This window comes from Nannospalax galili, unplaced genomic scaffold (assembly GCF_000622305.1).
Source record: "Nannospalax galili isolate Female #2095 unplaced genomic scaffold, S.galili_v1.0 scaffold1423, whole genome shotgun sequence".
NCBI classification, from domain to species: Eukaryota; Metazoa; Chordata; class Mammalia; order Rodentia; family Spalacidae; genus Nannospalax; species Nannospalax galili.
Genome location: NW_008349231.1, coordinates 40,898 through 58,075, shown reverse-complemented (window position 1 = coordinate 58,075; position 17,178 = coordinate 40,898). Strand labels below are relative to the sequence as shown.

Genomic DNA, 17,178 nt, shown 5'->3' with positions numbered 1-17,178 from the left:
GTATATATTTGGTGGGGGGTTACAAGTGTGTATGAAGATAAGGGAGAGGATCTATATATATTGTATAAAACTCACAAACTTCAATAAAAAATACAGCAAAAAATAAATAAAATACATTTTCAGTAATTTGCTATATGGCTCCCTCAGTCACCTGTTTTCCATGAAAGTACAAGGATTTAATTTCAGATATGCAGTACACAAGTAAAAAGACAATCACGGTAACCTAAGCAGTGGGGATGCAAAAACAGAGGCATCCCTTTGTTTGCAGATCAGCAAGTGTAGCCTAGTCTGTGAGCTCCATGTTCACTGAAAGACATTTTCCCAGAAAAGAAGGTGCAGAAGCAATTGAGAAAGAAACCCAAAGTCAACCTTTGGCAGCCACATGCATATGCACACTCCTCCTGTATACATTTATATATACACAAAACCATATATGCAAATATACATACATGCATTCACACATGCGCACATGAGTCCCACATACATTTTTCAGGACTAAGGACATAGATCACTCATTTTGGATAGTGCTTGTATTAAGTGAAAACTCAGTGCTTCGTAAAGTAGGTGTGGTCATGTATGTCTGTAATCCAAGCATTAAGGAGGTAGAGGTAGGAGGATCAAAATTATCTGGTTGCCCTCTGCTACAAAGCAACTTTGGTATAACCTACTTAGGCTATGTGAGACCCTGTATACAAAAACACAAATCAAAATTTAAAAAATGGATAGATGACAGATAGATGATAGATAGATGATAGATAGATAGATAGATGATAGATAGATGATAGATGATAGATAGATAGATAGATGATGATATAGATGATAGATGATAGACAGATAGATGATAGAGAGATAGACAGACAGACAGATAGATAGATGATAGGTGATAGATAAGTGATAAATCGATAAGATAGATAAATAGATGATAGATGCGTTGTCAAAGTTACACCCAAACACATTTTCTGTGGTTATGCTTTCAAAATTATTTATATAAAACTCCTGAAACAAATGGCTGATAAAACATACTGCTGCTAAATATTGCCTATTCCAGAGGAATTTCGTGTATTTTTCATTTTTTTAAATAAAATAACCTAAAAAAATCAAGATTCAGCATTCATGATGCTTTATTCAGTGGCCAAAGCCTTTTCCCTTATCAAAATCCAATGCCTTAATCACAAAAACAAATGTAAGTACTAACATGCTTTAGAAAATTATGTCTACTAGAAGGTTATATCCATTATGTTTCAGGGTTGTACAGTTACATTAGTCCTTTATTTTTATTTCCTTAGATAAAAATGTGTTGCTTCTCATGAACATTTGCTTAGTATAAATGACTTGTCCACTGTGCTATGGTAGATATGAGAATTAGTCTCTGCAGAATAAGCAGGTGATTTTCTTGTAAGGAATCATTTGGGTGGTAGGGATAACCAAGCCATCTGCAGGAATTAGAGGACAGAGTCAAGGAAAATGTCTCCCAAGTAATATAGTAAAACCAAGTGGACAGTTTAACCCAGAGTAGTAACTAGCTGAAAAAATTATGAGCTAGAGCCCTTAAACCAAAATTGATTATGTTCTTGAGTAAGGCAAATTAAGAAATATAACTAGCTGATGAAAAGTAATAGAACACAAAAGTATGAAAAAGATACAAGTTCCCAATATTGGACCAACAAAAGGGTAGCATAACCAGCCAGTGTCTGTACTGGGATTTCCTTTGAAATGAATGTATTCTATAGTTTTCACATGATCATTGAAATTACACTAGACACATGAAACAAATAATCAAGGGCATCCCTCCTTTGTTCAGCATGCACTCCTCCACACCTGTGTCCAAGGAAGTGGGTCAAGGTGTTGAAGGGGAAATAAAGTGTGAACTACAGGGAGCATTCAGCAGCAGCCATCAGACCATCACACACCAGGCATACTGGCTATGTGTAAAGATGGATCAAGTGTCGCCAAGAAATTTTTAAAAAATATTCTCGAGTCTTTTCCTATTGGTTTTCAGTCATTGTGTGCCTGCATACAAGGGACTGATTGTTCAAAATTTCCCATTATAAGAACTTTCTTTTCCTCCTTATCTTTCTTAGAGGTTTGAGAAATAGAAGACTGAGAAGATAAGATTCCATTTTGCAAGTGCCTAAGGTTATGATAGAAATGTCACTGTAATTTGATCAAAAATGTACTTTAGTTTTTTAAAAAGAGAAAGGGTAGCTGAGAAGATGATGTAATTAAAGTGTCCTAATCAGAAGGCAGGAGTAAAAGTATGTCAGGGAGGAGATACATTACTGATTTGGAGATCCATCACACTCTGAGTTAACAAGAAAACTGCACTGTGTAGACAGCATGACCAAAGGTAACACTGAAAAGCTACTAACAGGTGATAACACCAACTAAGCACCAGATGAGGATGTCTTGGTATTGTTTTGGAGGCAAGGGAGTGATGTCTTCAGTTGTGATACTGAAGAAATAATTTCTGTTAATAAGGACTTTGGAAAAAATTCATCTTTTTATGAAATGTAATTAAGGGGCTTCTACCATGGCCTAGAGAATGAAAAGGACATTTAACTACAGCCAAATCAAGAATTAAATCACACAGGATCCAAACATCTGTGTATCATGTCCAGTGATGGACAGAAGAGAAAAACCACATCAGAACCAATTGTTTATGTTTTAGTGTGATATTGAGACCCCAACAGGCAAGGAGATCAAGAAGTAGCTGAAAGCCCTGTTTGGGACTTGACGCTTTGCAACCTATCAGTCCATTAAACACAGTGTGTTCATCTATGCACAGAATCTTCATAATGATGTTTTATTATATAGAAGAAAGAACTAGAGATTGGTTGTTCTTTTTCTTACTATGGTTAAACTATAATGATGAATCTCTTTAAAACAATTCAGTGATTTTAGTCATGGATCACACAAAATTTAAGCCCTACAATTATATAACACTCATTCATTGTACTTCAAAAAGTCTGGTGTTTTCTTTGTAGTCATTAAGCATACCAACTTTGTGCTTACCTTGCTGCGATAACTCCCTCCCATTGCAATAAAACTTGACAAATCGAGATGTACTCTGGGAAGAAGAGAATTTGATAAATAAATAAATGAGCTCCAGTCAGAATTCTGCCTCCTTGACTTCTTATTAGAAAAACTATTAACAAACTATGTGCCAACTAAGTAACTTTTTCATGGATGTTTTTACTTCCTGGTTTTGAAGAGTATAAATCACAGGTTCATCAATGGAAATCTTACAGTGTGGAAGAATGAAACCACGTGGTCAGCTGGCAAGGCCCTGAATGGATGAGTATAGATGAAAATTGAAGGTCCAAACATAAGAAATATAACAAGATGAGTGGTGCATGTGGATATGGTTTTGTTCTTCCCTTCAGAAACTGACTCATGAACATGGCACAATATAACCACCTAGGAGGACAATAGCCCCAGGAAGCAGAGGAGGGTGAGAAGGCCACTGTTGAAAACTACCAGGAGCAGAAGTGTCTGCACAGGCTAGCTTGATGACATATGGGACATCACAGCAGAAGTTATCCAGGTGGTTTGGACCACAGAATGGCAAACAAAGGATGAGGACCACCTGAATAATGGAGTGGACAAAGCCTCTAAACCACAGAGCCAACAGCATCATATAGCAGGCCATAGGACTCATGACAGTTGAATAGTATAAAGGCCAGCAGATGGCAACATAGTGGTCAAAGGCCATCACAACAAGAAGCAGGCCTTCTCCTCCCCCTAGGAAGTACAAGAAAAACAGCTGAGTGATACAGGCTTTGTAGGAGATTATCTTACAGAGAGAAAAATCCACCAACATCCTGGGAGCCACAATGAAGGAGTAGGATGCATTCAGGCAGGCCAAATTTCCAAGAAAGAAATAAAACAGGGCTGTGAGTCCAGGGTCTGATCTGATAGTGAAGATAATGAGAACAATTCCAGGGAAGATGATGAGGTAGAAAACTAAGATCAGAACTAAGACAAGGAGCTGAATGTCATGAGACTGGGTCAGTCCCAGGAGGATGAATTCCTTCACAACTGTTGTGTTTTCAGTCTGCATCTCCTGCCCCTACAGAACATTGAGAAATGTAGTGCTTATTTCCACCTCCTCCACCTGGACACAGCTCTTCCCAAACTAGCAGCATGGATGCCACATGTGCATTAGACCATTTCTTTCCATAACCTAAGTGTTTCTTCTGTCTTCTGTTTATCTGTGTTTCATAACTGCCAGCACCTTGCTCTTGAGCCATACCCTCTGTTTTTCTTCTGGTCCTGTGCTTCAGTTTGACTCTCTTGTGAGATAACAGAATGCCATTGCCCTGTATTTGTTCCTCATTTCCACGAAAGAGAAGAATTTTTCTACTAAGGAAACAACTTAAGCCCAGGTCTTGAGCACTTCCGGTCTCTTTATTTTTTTGAAGAGCTGAAGTCTGTTAGCAAGAAAGGTTGGCAGAAATATTTTATATCTTAACCAAACCATAATGCTTTCACATATTATTTTTTATCAAAACTTTTGAAGTTTATGTTAATTGATATATATACATATATATGTTAATTACACATCAATTATTCCTTAGGATTGGTGACTTAAACTTGATAAACAAATTCTACACTTCCCGAGGATATCATGTTTAGTTTATAGAAATTGAAACCATGAACCTAGTCTAGATGCAAAAACCAATCAGACATAGGGATGAACATGACAGTTTATGTTATGAAAAGGGTCCATAGAATCCTCACATGTGCCTTATTTTATCCAGTTCTTTGAATTTCTATTTTTGAGTTTTAGACTTTATTTGGCATCATGATATTATTGAATATAAAATATACAAATAATCCTGTTGGTGCATGTCTCAGATCATCTGTGGCTAAGATAGAAATTTTAAGAGTCAAAGTTTCATATATTGGGCAAAATACTACAATCTGATTAAGAACACTGTTTTACGTGGTTTTAATTGCTCACTATTTTTTGAATAGTGTCATTGAAAATGAAGTATAGCTTTTAGGGAAAGAGCTTCATTGTTGTCAACTTAAAGGAGAGGCAAGGTGGAAGAGGAAAAACGTAAAAAAATAAAAGTCTCAAACTGAGAAGTCAATTGAAAGATTAGCAATAACACCTCTTTTATAATATCGAAAGAGGGGCTGGAGAGATGGCACAGTGTTTAAGAGCACTGGCTAGTCTTAAAGAGGACCCAGGTTCAATTCCCAGCACCCACATGGAGGCTAACAACTGTTTGCAACTCCACTTTCAAGGGAATCCAACTTCCTCTTCTCACCTCCATGGGCATTGCACAACACAGGTGCCCTTAGCACACATGCAGGTGACATACTCATGCACATAAAAATAATAAATAAAATATTGTTAAAATAAATAAAATATCAAAAGATCGTCTATATCTATCCACTTATCTATCATCTATGCCAGACATAGTAGATTATAGATTAACTAATGGCACAGAGTTCCATGTGTCGAAACTGAGAATTATAAAAGAACCACATTACATCACATGTGTACATACAGAAACATATGTACAAGTACATTCTATCCTGAGAAAAGACAAAACTCAAAATCTACATATTAGATGGCCACATGCCTATGTGCCTATGGGCAGCACTAACCAGATTGGGGTTATTAGTAACAATGAAAATGAGAACATGAGTTTGGGAGGGAGACAGGGTAGAAAGCACTAGGGGAGAGAGCCTAGTAGAGGGAAACAATCGATATATAGTGTATAAATACACACAAACAGAAAATGGACTTTGACTCCTAAGAAGTAAGTATGTGATACAGCTTCTCATTCTCTACCTTTGAAGTAAATCCCTTGTCATATTTAATATGCAAATCTGAGAGTACAAAATAAAAAATTATATACATTTATCTTCAGCCAAATGTCAAAGCCTCAGAGTGGTGTTCACCAGCATCACTTGTAAAGGTAGAACCTACTGACCCAGGTGGTGTGGACCAGGTGAGAGCTTGTCTTCTGCAAAATCATACTAGTGAAGACTGTCTCTTCAGTACTCAACCTAGCATTTTGTATTGATCATTAGTTCATCCCTTTGCCTATTTTTGTCAATATAGTTAATTTTATTATTATGTGTAACATTACCATGGCAATTCACATTTTAATAGACAAATCTAAATATCAGAAGGCAATAGAGCTATACTATTGAGGATGCATTATTGAATTCAGCCATCACATCAGTATGTCTACATTTGCTATAATTCTTTGTAACACCTGAAGAGTACATGTGTTTGCATGTCTTCTTTCATTCTTCATAAATATGAAGGATAGTAAGAACTTTACCTCTGTGACAATTCACCAATGCTCTCCTTCACAAACATCACCTTCTTTTTAGAAATAGACAATAGCTGGTTGTCCCACATTTGTTCTTAAATATCTCTTCTCACAGAGGGACCCTTACACTTTGAAATACTCAACTAATTTGTGATGCAATGGAAAATGGACCTTGGGGATTTGAAGGCTAACAAAGCTGTAGGGAGGTTCATGGCAATTGTCAGAATGCCAGCAGGATATAGACAAAGAATGAAAATTGAGCATATCAGATACAAATGTTCAAATATAAATCCATTCAGATTTACTGAGTAAACCAGTGAGATCTAAACCCAAAGTCCCATCATTGAGAGAATCAGCCTTCCCAAGATGGTAGTCTCCTGCCCAGCTAATTGAAATTTGGATTATCTTTTAAGAGAAAGGCCAATAGTATGCAACTTTCTAATCTTTGGGGCAGATCAGACTGTCATTTCTCCATCCAGGGCCAGAGATAGGATTCAAGTTTCATTCTTTTGAGCAGGCAGAAATAACTTCCCTGGTGGTGCTTTAAAAAGCCCTTTCTCCTCTAATTTGAAATGGTGTTGGATCCTAAACTGACCATGGGATGGGGTCCATTCCTGGGTCTGTCCTTGCCATAGATAAGCATCCCATTAGCTGCTTTGCTATGTATTCTAGGATAAACAGTCATAACCTCTGTTGGAAATAATTAGTCCTTAGTCACTCTTAAGGACAGCATGCCCTTACACTTGTCTGCTTATGTAGCTCATGTGGTAAGTTTGCCTAGCATCTATAAGGCCCTGGTTTCAATCTCCAGAAATGCATATACTTGGAGAATCCAAAGCCAGCTTAGTTTCATATGACATCCTTTACACACTTCATACCACTTGCATTCCAACAGTGTTTTAAAAAACCACCCCTGATTGCCCCTTACTAGTTTTCTGATTTCTGTGGGTACTCCAATTTAAACAACATATCTAATGATTCAAATCTGTTGTCCTCACATTACATACAGTACGCAGCATCCATCTTTCTAGGTCGCAACTACTTAGCTCAGAATGATTATGTCCAGATCCATTTTGCCTGTGACTGCCATAATTAAATTTTTCTCTATATATGACTAACATTCCATTGTCCACCTTTACTCTATTTTCACCGTCTTTCCATCAATTGATAGGCATGCCAGCAGTTTTCTGGCTATTGTGAATAAAGCACCAATGACCATGGATAAACAAGTATTTCTGTAGTAGGATACAGAGCCCAGGAATGGTGTATCTGCATCATCTAGTGTACTCATTTCTAGCTTTTGGATGTATCACCATACTAATTTTCATAGTGACTGTACAACTTTACATTCTCACAGACATCAAATAATTGTTTTCCTTCTCCACATCCACACCATCATTTGATACTTGCTTTTGTTTGACATCATTTTATTTTATTTTAACTCAGCCATTTTGACTGGGGTAAGACAAAAATCTCAATTTGATTTTATTTCCATTTTCCTGATGGCGAAGGATGTTGAACAGTTTTAAAAGTATTTCTCATGCAAATGTACTTAGTCTTTTGAGAGTTCTGTCTAGTTCTATGCCCCATTTTGCAATTTTATTGAATTTTTGTGGTTTTCATACAATATAGTTTGATGACAGATTCTCCCCCATCTCTGTACCTCCCCCCACTGCCCCTTGCCCAATTTGATGAATTCTCTTACATATATAACATGGCCTCTAAAGCATGATCCATGTCTTCCAGTGTCCTTCAGTGTGGATCTATCCACTGGGTCCCAATCCCGAAAGACACTGAATTGGGTTTCTTTCCCAATTCCTTGTGTCTCTACTAGGGCTTTGTCTGCTTGGAGTTTGCACAGGACTTGTGCATTATCTTTTTATTGAATTTTTTTTGCAATTTTCATATAATAAATTAATAAATTTGGTGGTGTTTAGATTTCCCTCCCCTTAATGTTCTCTCTCTTTCTCTCTCTCTCTCTCATATATGGTCTATAGAGATATTTGTAATATATATATATATGGTCTATAGAGACATCTGTGTCCCCAAATGTCCTTTGGTGTGAATCTATCCACTGGAGAGATCCTCCTGTTAGCAACCCACCCTTGCTAAAAGTTCTTTATGTTAGGCTGTAGTTTCTTATATACTTCCCCATGTCTATGCTGGACTGTTGACTGGTTTGAGCTTGCATGGAACTTCTGCGTGCTGTTTTCAGGAAAGCTGCTCAGTTACTCATATGAAGCAATTTTTAAAAATTTTTTTTTGAGAATTTCATACATGAGTACTTCACATACATAATTTCCACCCTTTTCTCTCCCCCATCCAACTCACCCATGACCCCCCGATTCCTGTATTGCACCATTAGAGATATCTTGCCAAGCCAGTCATTGATGTGGTTTGCAGGCTTTACAGCTGAGTAGCAATATTGATTGATTTCTCCCCTGGCAGCTTGCACAGTACCTCCCAATATTATGAGTGCTAGTCCCTGGGAAGACGTTTATAGGTTAGTTCAAACTCAAATCCTCCAAGTCCTATATCTGAAGTGGACAATTATATTTTACCTTCAAGTCCTGAGAGGCACTCAAGGGCTATAGTAACAGCCTATATTGTTTCAGGCGTCCTTTAGACGCCTCCAACCAACAACTCAATAGGAGATTTCCCTTGCCTGACACTAGAGTTTTGTTAGATAGTTTATGACTCTTGGGGGAAGAAAGATTACCTCATGGGTCAAGTCCCAATTTTTAATTGAGTTGTTTGTTTCTTAGTGTTTAAGCTTTTGTTATTTATTTGTATATTCTACATACTAAATCAGATGTATAACTGATAAAAATAATTTTTACCATTCTATGGGCTGTCTCTTACCTTTAATGATGATATCCTTTCCTGTATGTATCGTCACATTTGTTAATTGTTGGTTTTAATTGCTTGTACCTTGGAGTCCTGTTTGGAGAGTCCTTCCATCTTCCTGGAAGCTCGAGCATGTTCCCTACTTTCTCCTCTACCAGATTCAGCTTATCAGATGTCATGAAGAGATTTTTTTATCCGTTTGGAGTTGAGTATTGTGCACAGTAAGTGATAACTATCTACTTTCAATCTTCTCCATGTAGCTACCCAGTTGAGCACACAATTTGTAGATGATGATGTCTTTTCTCCAGTTTGTATTTTTTACTTCATTGTCAAAAATCAGCTGGCTGTAGGAGTGTGGGCTTATGTATAGATCCTCAATTCTATTCCATTTGTCACTGTGTCAGGTTATATGCAATACCATGCTATTTTGGTTACTAGAACTTGTACTTAAATTTGCAATCAGGTTTTATTTTTTTATTGTTCAGGATTATGTGGGCTACCCCAGCTCTTTTATATTTCCATATGAATTTTTTTAAATTTCAATTTCTTAGAAAAATTACATTGGAATTTTGATAGGAATTGCATTGACTCTGTAGACCACATTAGTAGGATGACCATTTTCTCAATATTCATCCCTCATATTAGTGAGTTAAAGAATCATCTTATGGTCTCTTCCTTAATTTCCTTCTTTCAATGCAATTCTGAACTCATGTACTGAACTCAAAGCCTTATCCCTATTAGCCAGCTTCCACAGTACTGGAAGGTGGTATGCATGCTACTGGAGGAGAGAACTAGTCATCAATATTTTCCAGCTATGAGCTCTGCAAGCTACCATAATGACCAGCATGGTAAGATATGACTACTATTGTAATAATGGCATGAATTATGAGAGTCACAAACTGGTTTCTGACTGGATTCAAGATCCACTCCACAAGATATAACCTGTACCTGACACCACCATCAGGGTCAAGAACCTATGGATAGACATGCCATAGGCCCTAGGGGTGAACCTACTATTATTCTGCTAACTCTATGTAGTATTAAATAGACTTACTTCCTTACTGCTATAAGTAACTTACTGCTATACACAGATTAATGTATCTCTCAAACCACATCAGTGAAGCTTCTTTTTGTAGTAGGTTGTGATTAACACAGAGACTCACAGCTGTTCAAGGTTCAGAGAATAAGAGAGTGTAGAATGCTCAGACCTAAATGAAATAGCTATATCACCCCTACTTCCAACACCCAGGTATTATCATGGAAGAGAGGGTTGAAAGATTGCTAAGAACCAGAGGTCATGGATGACTACAGTGAAATGGTGTTTTCCAGATTCAACAGAGCAGTTTGCACACATGAACTGTGGGACAACCCAGAGAAAAACCTCCCCATGGAGAGAGGAGGTGAGTAAGTTTCAGGACTAGCTGAGGAGATACTGGCAGTTGATAGCTCCTGGAGAGTTGGGATTTTTAAGAAGGTGGCCCCTGGTAGGTTGACCATACTACAGTGAATGGCCACACACTCAAAGAGTATATGGGAGGTATGGTGGTGCATTCCTTTAATCCCAGCTCTCAGGAGTCATGGGTAAGTGGATCTCTGTGAGTTCAAGACCAACTTAGTCACTATAGCAAGTTCCAGGACAGCTGGGGTGAAAGACAGACACTGTTTTAAAAGTATATTTTTTAAAGTATATGGATAGCACAAATTTGACTCAATGGTTTTTTAAAAGAAAACCAAAGACAGGAAGTCACATAGGCAGAAGTGGGTGTGGCACTGGAAGGAGTTGGGGGAGAGGATATGATCTAAATAATAAAATGTGTGAGTCACCCTGGTGTGCTCGCTTTCCCACACTTCCTTTCACTTGCCATCTCTGCTCTGTAAGGACTCTTGTGGACCCAGTCCTGGGAACTTTCCCAGGCCTGCTTTAATCAATGCATCTCTCAACTCTCAGCAAAAATCGTCCTTATGCAGCAGATGTGATTAACACAGACAGCCACAACTGGTCAGTGTACAGGGAATAGGAGGCTTCAGAGTGATTATCTCTGAATAGGACAACTGTATCAAACTTCTGCTTCCCAAGGTGTGGGGACCTAAAAGCCCCACCTTGCATAGGTCTGAAAGGAAGTTACTGGGGGGTGGCCTGGCTTGCTTTGAAAGTCTGAAGAATACTTCCAAACTGCTACTGCTGAGGAGTGCATGATCAGCGCATGACCATCCTTAAGATACACCCTGGGGGGGGCTGCCCCCCAGCCAGCAACTGGCGCGACTCAGGGGCTCATGGGAAAGCCAGGCGGAGACCGCTCCCCCCAGCCAGCGAAGTTGGCCATGGCTGCTGGGCACATTAAAAAAAAAAACAAAACCCACAAAACCACCTTTGTGTGCCCTGACCATCTCCAGGACAGGTAAAAAGGCCCAGGGGAAGGTGGCTCAGGGGGGGGCCCCACCCCTTCAGTTCCTTGGGTGGCCAGGAAAACACCCCGCCCTGAGTGCTACAGCCCCTCCAGTGGCAGTACTCGCCAAATCCCAGGCTGAGGGAGCCCTTAGTAAAAGCCTACAATGTTTTCACTGACTGGGACAGATGGAAAAACCGAAAAGCAGCTCAATTCAAGGAACTCAGGGCCATTGTTTTCTGACAGTATTCAGACTCCTATCCTCCTTAGAGAGAGAAAAGACCCAATCTTCTTATAGCATCTTAGGGGGCACCAAGGATTGCCTGGGATTTTATCCCAAGGTAATGCAGAGGCAGACAAGATGGCTTACAGGTACTGCCTCTGCAACAGCTAGGGGTAAACCCCAGGGGACTCAAGCCTAATTCCTTATGGCAAACGGATATTACACACTATGCTCCTTTTGAAAAGCTTAAGTACATTTTCATGTCCATTGACACATTCTCACATGCCTGTTGAGCTACCACTCATACAGGAGAGAAGTCTAAACATGCTCAGTCTCATTTTCTCCAGTGCTTTGCTACGTTGGGATTGCCTCAAATAATTCAATTGCAAAAACAAAAAGGGGGTGGGGAATAAGCCTCCACCAACAGTTGGGCATGGCCTTATTCACTATTAATGTTCTTAATTTTCAAAACAATCAGTTGGAATCCTGGTTTCAGAAGCATTGGGGATGACAGGAGCAGAGACCTAAGGTATGGGTAAGATGGAAGGATCCCATCACTAGGCAATGGAAAGGACCAGATCCATTGCTAAACATGGGTCAAGGCTTTGGGTGTGTCTACCCTACAGGAGATTCAAACCCCATATGGGTGCCTGTGAAAAACCTTAAGTGGGTAGGCCAGGATCCGACTGACTAGCATGACGGTCCATGAACAATACTTCATGAGACAAAATTCCTCCCTTTATTTGTGTCCATCTGAGGTAAAGGAGTCAGTTCCTTGGCTTCATTGCCAGTCAGCCTCTTTGACAACTGGCTGATTGGCTAAAAGGTACATGGTCTCAGAAGTATTTCAACTTGTCTTACGCCATGACTTGCTTTGTATGTCTTGATAATGCTTATCTTTAAGTGTCTTTACCAGATAATTTGGTGACAGAGGACCCTTGGAATTGCCACGGCCCACCTCCTCATGATTAAGGACTCCCCCAGGACCCCCTCCAGTTGCCCACGCTTGGCTAACCAAGTTAGGTAGAGACTAAGACTGTCACAGGCTGGCATTACCCACGCAGCTGCCCTCAATCATGATGCATTTTTAGCCAAAGATGGGTAAGATGTCCCATGACAAGGACTCCTAAGACAGGACATGCACATAGCCAGGGGCATGATCCAATGACGGGCAAGGCTTGATCAGCGGTGACACAACCTAAGACAGGCAAAAATGCATAAGATTAGAGGAAGGGGATAGCCCTCTCTCCTCAGGGAGCCGCCTATGAGGTGGGTAACCCATGAAATAAAGTCAGTCAGGCCTTAAAATAAAAATAAAAAGGGGCATATGTGGGGACCTAAAAGCCCCACCTTGCATAGGTCCGAAAGGAAGTTACTGGGGGTGTGACCTGGCTTGCTTTGAAAGTCTGAAGAATGCTTCCACACTGCTGAGGAGTGCATGATCAGCATGTGACCATCCTTAAGATACACCCTAAGGGGGGAAGGGGGGAGTTCCAGGTACCATTATATGCTTTGTATCACCTGCAATAAAATGAGTCTCTGCCTGACTAAGACTTCCCACTGCATCTGAGTATCCCCAGGTAATGAGGGCGGCATGGGCTGGTGAATGGCATGCTTACTCATCTCCAATCCTCACCTCACTGGGGGTCGCAGGTTCAAACCCCCGGCACCAAGGCTCAAGGATCGTTACAGAAGAGAGGACAGAAAGATTGTAAGAGCCAGAGGTGGTAGATGACGACAAGGAAACAGAGTTTTCCAGACAACTGGTTAGTGACTCATATGAGCTCACAGCGATGATGACAGCATTGGACAAGTCCCACATAAGCTCAAGCCAGGCAACATTCCAGTATAGATGTAGGGAAGTGAGTAAAAGCCCAAACCTACCAGAGGAACGGTTGGCAACCAGTGGGGAGAGATTTACTTATGTTTAAGGGTGAGACTCAGTAAGCTGATCAGGCTGGTGGGTAAGCCCACACACAAAAGCATCTGGAGACACAAACTTGACTCTGACTCTATAGGCATATATGTATATATCAGAAATTTGGTGGTTAGTAAGGAGGGTAAAGTTTAAAGTTATGGAAGAGAATCTAAATATGATCAAAATATATTGCATGAAATTCACAAAAATTCAATTAAAAATTATAAAAGAAAGGAATAATGCAATGAATGAAATTCTCAAAGAATTAATAAAATAGATTTAAAAAATAAAAATAAATGCTCACTCAATTCATATAAGTAGATTAGTTCCAGGCCAAATTATTGAAAGTCTACCTTTAATCATAGCAACAGAAAATCAGGGCCTCACGATCATCTTTTAGACTCGAGTCAAAGACTTTTAAATGAAGGGGATGCTAGGCTTTGAGAAAGCATGTTGCTACAATACTGAAAATTTTGCTATTAATTTTTCCCATATCCTTCCCCAAGGAGCCCTATGAATTTGTGCTAGTAAAACTATACACTGAGGGAAAAGAAATACTTGTAATTTTCAGAGTCTACTAGACATTTGCTCTGAACTTACATTGATTCTAGGAGACTCCCAAAAGCACTGTAGCCCTCCAACAAGTGAGGGCTTATGGAAGTCAGGTGATCAATAGTGTTTCATCCATATTCCAACTCATAGTGGGTCCAATGGGTCCTTAAACTCATGCCATGGATATATCCCCAGTCATAAATCATAAGTGGGTTAGATGTACTTAGAAATTAACAGAATCCCATTGATTCCATGACTTGTAGAAAAGGAGATATTATGGCCTAAAGACCAAATGGAAGCCATTAGGGCTGCCTCAACTAGGGGACACAGTAAACCAAGACGTGCTCAGGTGCTTACTGAGTGTGGAAGGAATATAGAATGGGTAATGTAGGAAAGGAAATGTCACCTAAGGCTTCTTCAGCAGTTACAGAAGCAAGGATTGTTATTGCTATAACTGTTTCAGCTTTATTTGTTCAGAATGTGCATATGCACATATATTAAGCAAAATTTTGTTTTATTTCTTCTATTTCTTTACCACATAACACAACATTGATTGAAGCAGTATCATTACTTAAGTGTTATTAAATCTATATTATAATATCTAAGTTATGGGATACACAAAGACTAAGTCCTCAGGGAATTTGCTATTTGCTCTGGGAGAAGAATGGCAGTTTGGCTGAATGTGGGGTAAATATATTAAATGGAATTATAATCGTGTTATTATCTTCATTTGTAAACTTACTATGACATAAAGAGATAAAGTTAAATGTCAAGTTGACAAAGGGAGGATATGTGTCCAAGCTGGCTTTAAGTGTTAACCTGCCACAGTCTAGAGTCAGCTGAGATGGGACTATCATTTGAGAGATTCCAAAATCAAACTGGCCTATAGGCATGTCTGTGGGGGATTGTCTTGTTATTAATAGATGTAGGGCCAGCCCACTGTGGGTGGCACCAACTATAGGCAGGTGCTCCTGAGCTGTATAAGAGAGCTAAGTTAAACATGAGCCAGGAGTGAGGCAGCAGGCAACATTCCTCTATGGTTTCAATTTGAAGTTATTTCTTGAGTTCCTTCTGTGACTTTCTTCAGTATTGGCCTGTGACTTGGAAGTGTAAGAAAATAAGAGCATTTTGTCACAACAACAGAAATCATGGTTCATCATGGTTGTCAAGTTGACTGAATAAGGGCATCTCTATAAGGGCACTTTCAGGAAGGATTAACTGAAGTGGAAAGACCTTCCCCCAGACTGAGTGGCACCATTCTTCAGTAACCACGTTAACCATAAGTTCAGGGGAAATTTATGCTGCTTGCTTGCTGGCTTGCTTGCCTGACTTGTTTCCTGTTGGTGTGTGCACTGTTCTATAGATGTGTTGCTAGTATTGCTGGTGATATCCTTCTCTTCCATCAGAACACAGCTTCTGGGTCTTCCACATGGACTGAAGATTAGGAGCTCTCTATTAATCTATCAGGTCTTTGGTGACAGATTGAGACTGCTAAACCACCAGCCTCATGGACTTAACAGCTACCAGGTCCACGGCCTCTCCTGCATCCCATCAGTCATTGTTTAACTAGCCAGCCCACAGAGTGTAAGCCAATCAAATAACTCTCTTTTTGTGACATGTATCAGTTTTATGATCTCTGTTTCTTTAAAGAACATTTGCTAATACACAGAGTGCATGTTCACAAAAGAGGAATGACAAAAGTACCAACTTAGGACCCACAGGCCTCTCTCTCCAGGGAAATGCCTTGATTCCCCCAGCCTCATTCACCCTCTTATCTCGCCCACTGATCTCTCCTAGCCTGGATCCTGTCCCATTCCTTGTCTTGGTGCCCCAGACAACTGGGAACCACCACTGCTTCCTGATCCTGTGCATCCAGAGCAACTCAGTTCCTTCTCAGGTCCTCAGGGGTGCTGGGGTACTCTGGGCTTGGCCTTGCCCTCAACTCCCTCTGCCTCCCCAGGTCTGCACAACACACCAGCTTCTTTCCTGGACACCAGGGCTGATGTTTCCTCTTCCTGAACCTTTGCATCCATACCAACCTGGCTACTCAGTGCAGTCTCCAGGAGTCTTTGGGGACAATTCTCACTCTCATCTTCCTTTGCATCTCTGGGTGGCATCGCCACCAGCTATCCTAGACCAGCATCTTTCCTGGTCCCAGCTCCCAGGCCAGTCCAACCCCCGAATTCCTGAGTCCAAAATCTTTCCTGGAGGGATCCAGACCTTAGGAGAAAGCCCTAGAATATCTGGTCCTCATCTGACTTGGGCCTCTGTGGGAACTCCTGAAGACAAAAGCAATCTGATCACTCCAATATAAAATCAAAAGAGAGAATCGGAAGTTTAGAGGAACCAACTTTTCATGCACAAAAAGTAAACCACAAAGACACATAAAGTTCACAAAAAGAATCAGACCTAAACTTGAAGGCTTGAGTCTAACACAAAAATCAGAAACTACAAAAGAAATTCACATGTCAAAATCACAGGGAAAAAATAATAACATGAAAAACAAAATAACATAGCCCCACAAACACCATTAGTCCTCTAGAGGAGTACAGTGAGAACCACCTAGAGATAATGCAGGACATGGATATCAAAAGAACGATTATAAACATGATAAAAGAATTCAGTGCATTTAAAGAACACACAAACAAAGAAATCAAAGAACTGAAGGAAGATAAGGATAAACTTCTGAATGAATTCAGAAAAGAATTAGAAATATTGATGAATACTCAGGCTGAAATGCAGAAGGAAGTGAAACACACAGTAAGCCAATTATAAACGACAGGAGAAAGCCTCACCAATATGATGAATGAAATGGAAAACAGAGTATCAAGACTGGAAGATAAAGAGGACAAACTAGACCACTCGAACAAAGATTATGAAAAATTTAAGAAATTACAAGAATGGAATATGCAAGAATTATGTGACACCATAAAAAGACCAAACTTATGAATCATA

The 17,178-nt window shown here is 39.8% G+C and overlaps 1 pseudogene; it reads right to left on the bottom strand.

Annotated features, from left to right (window-relative positions):
• Positions 1-3,148: 3,148 nt before the first annotated feature.
• Positions 3,149-4,060, bottom strand: LOC103744726 (annotated as a pseudogene).
• Between the last annotated feature and the right edge of the window lie 13,118 nt (positions 4,061-17,178).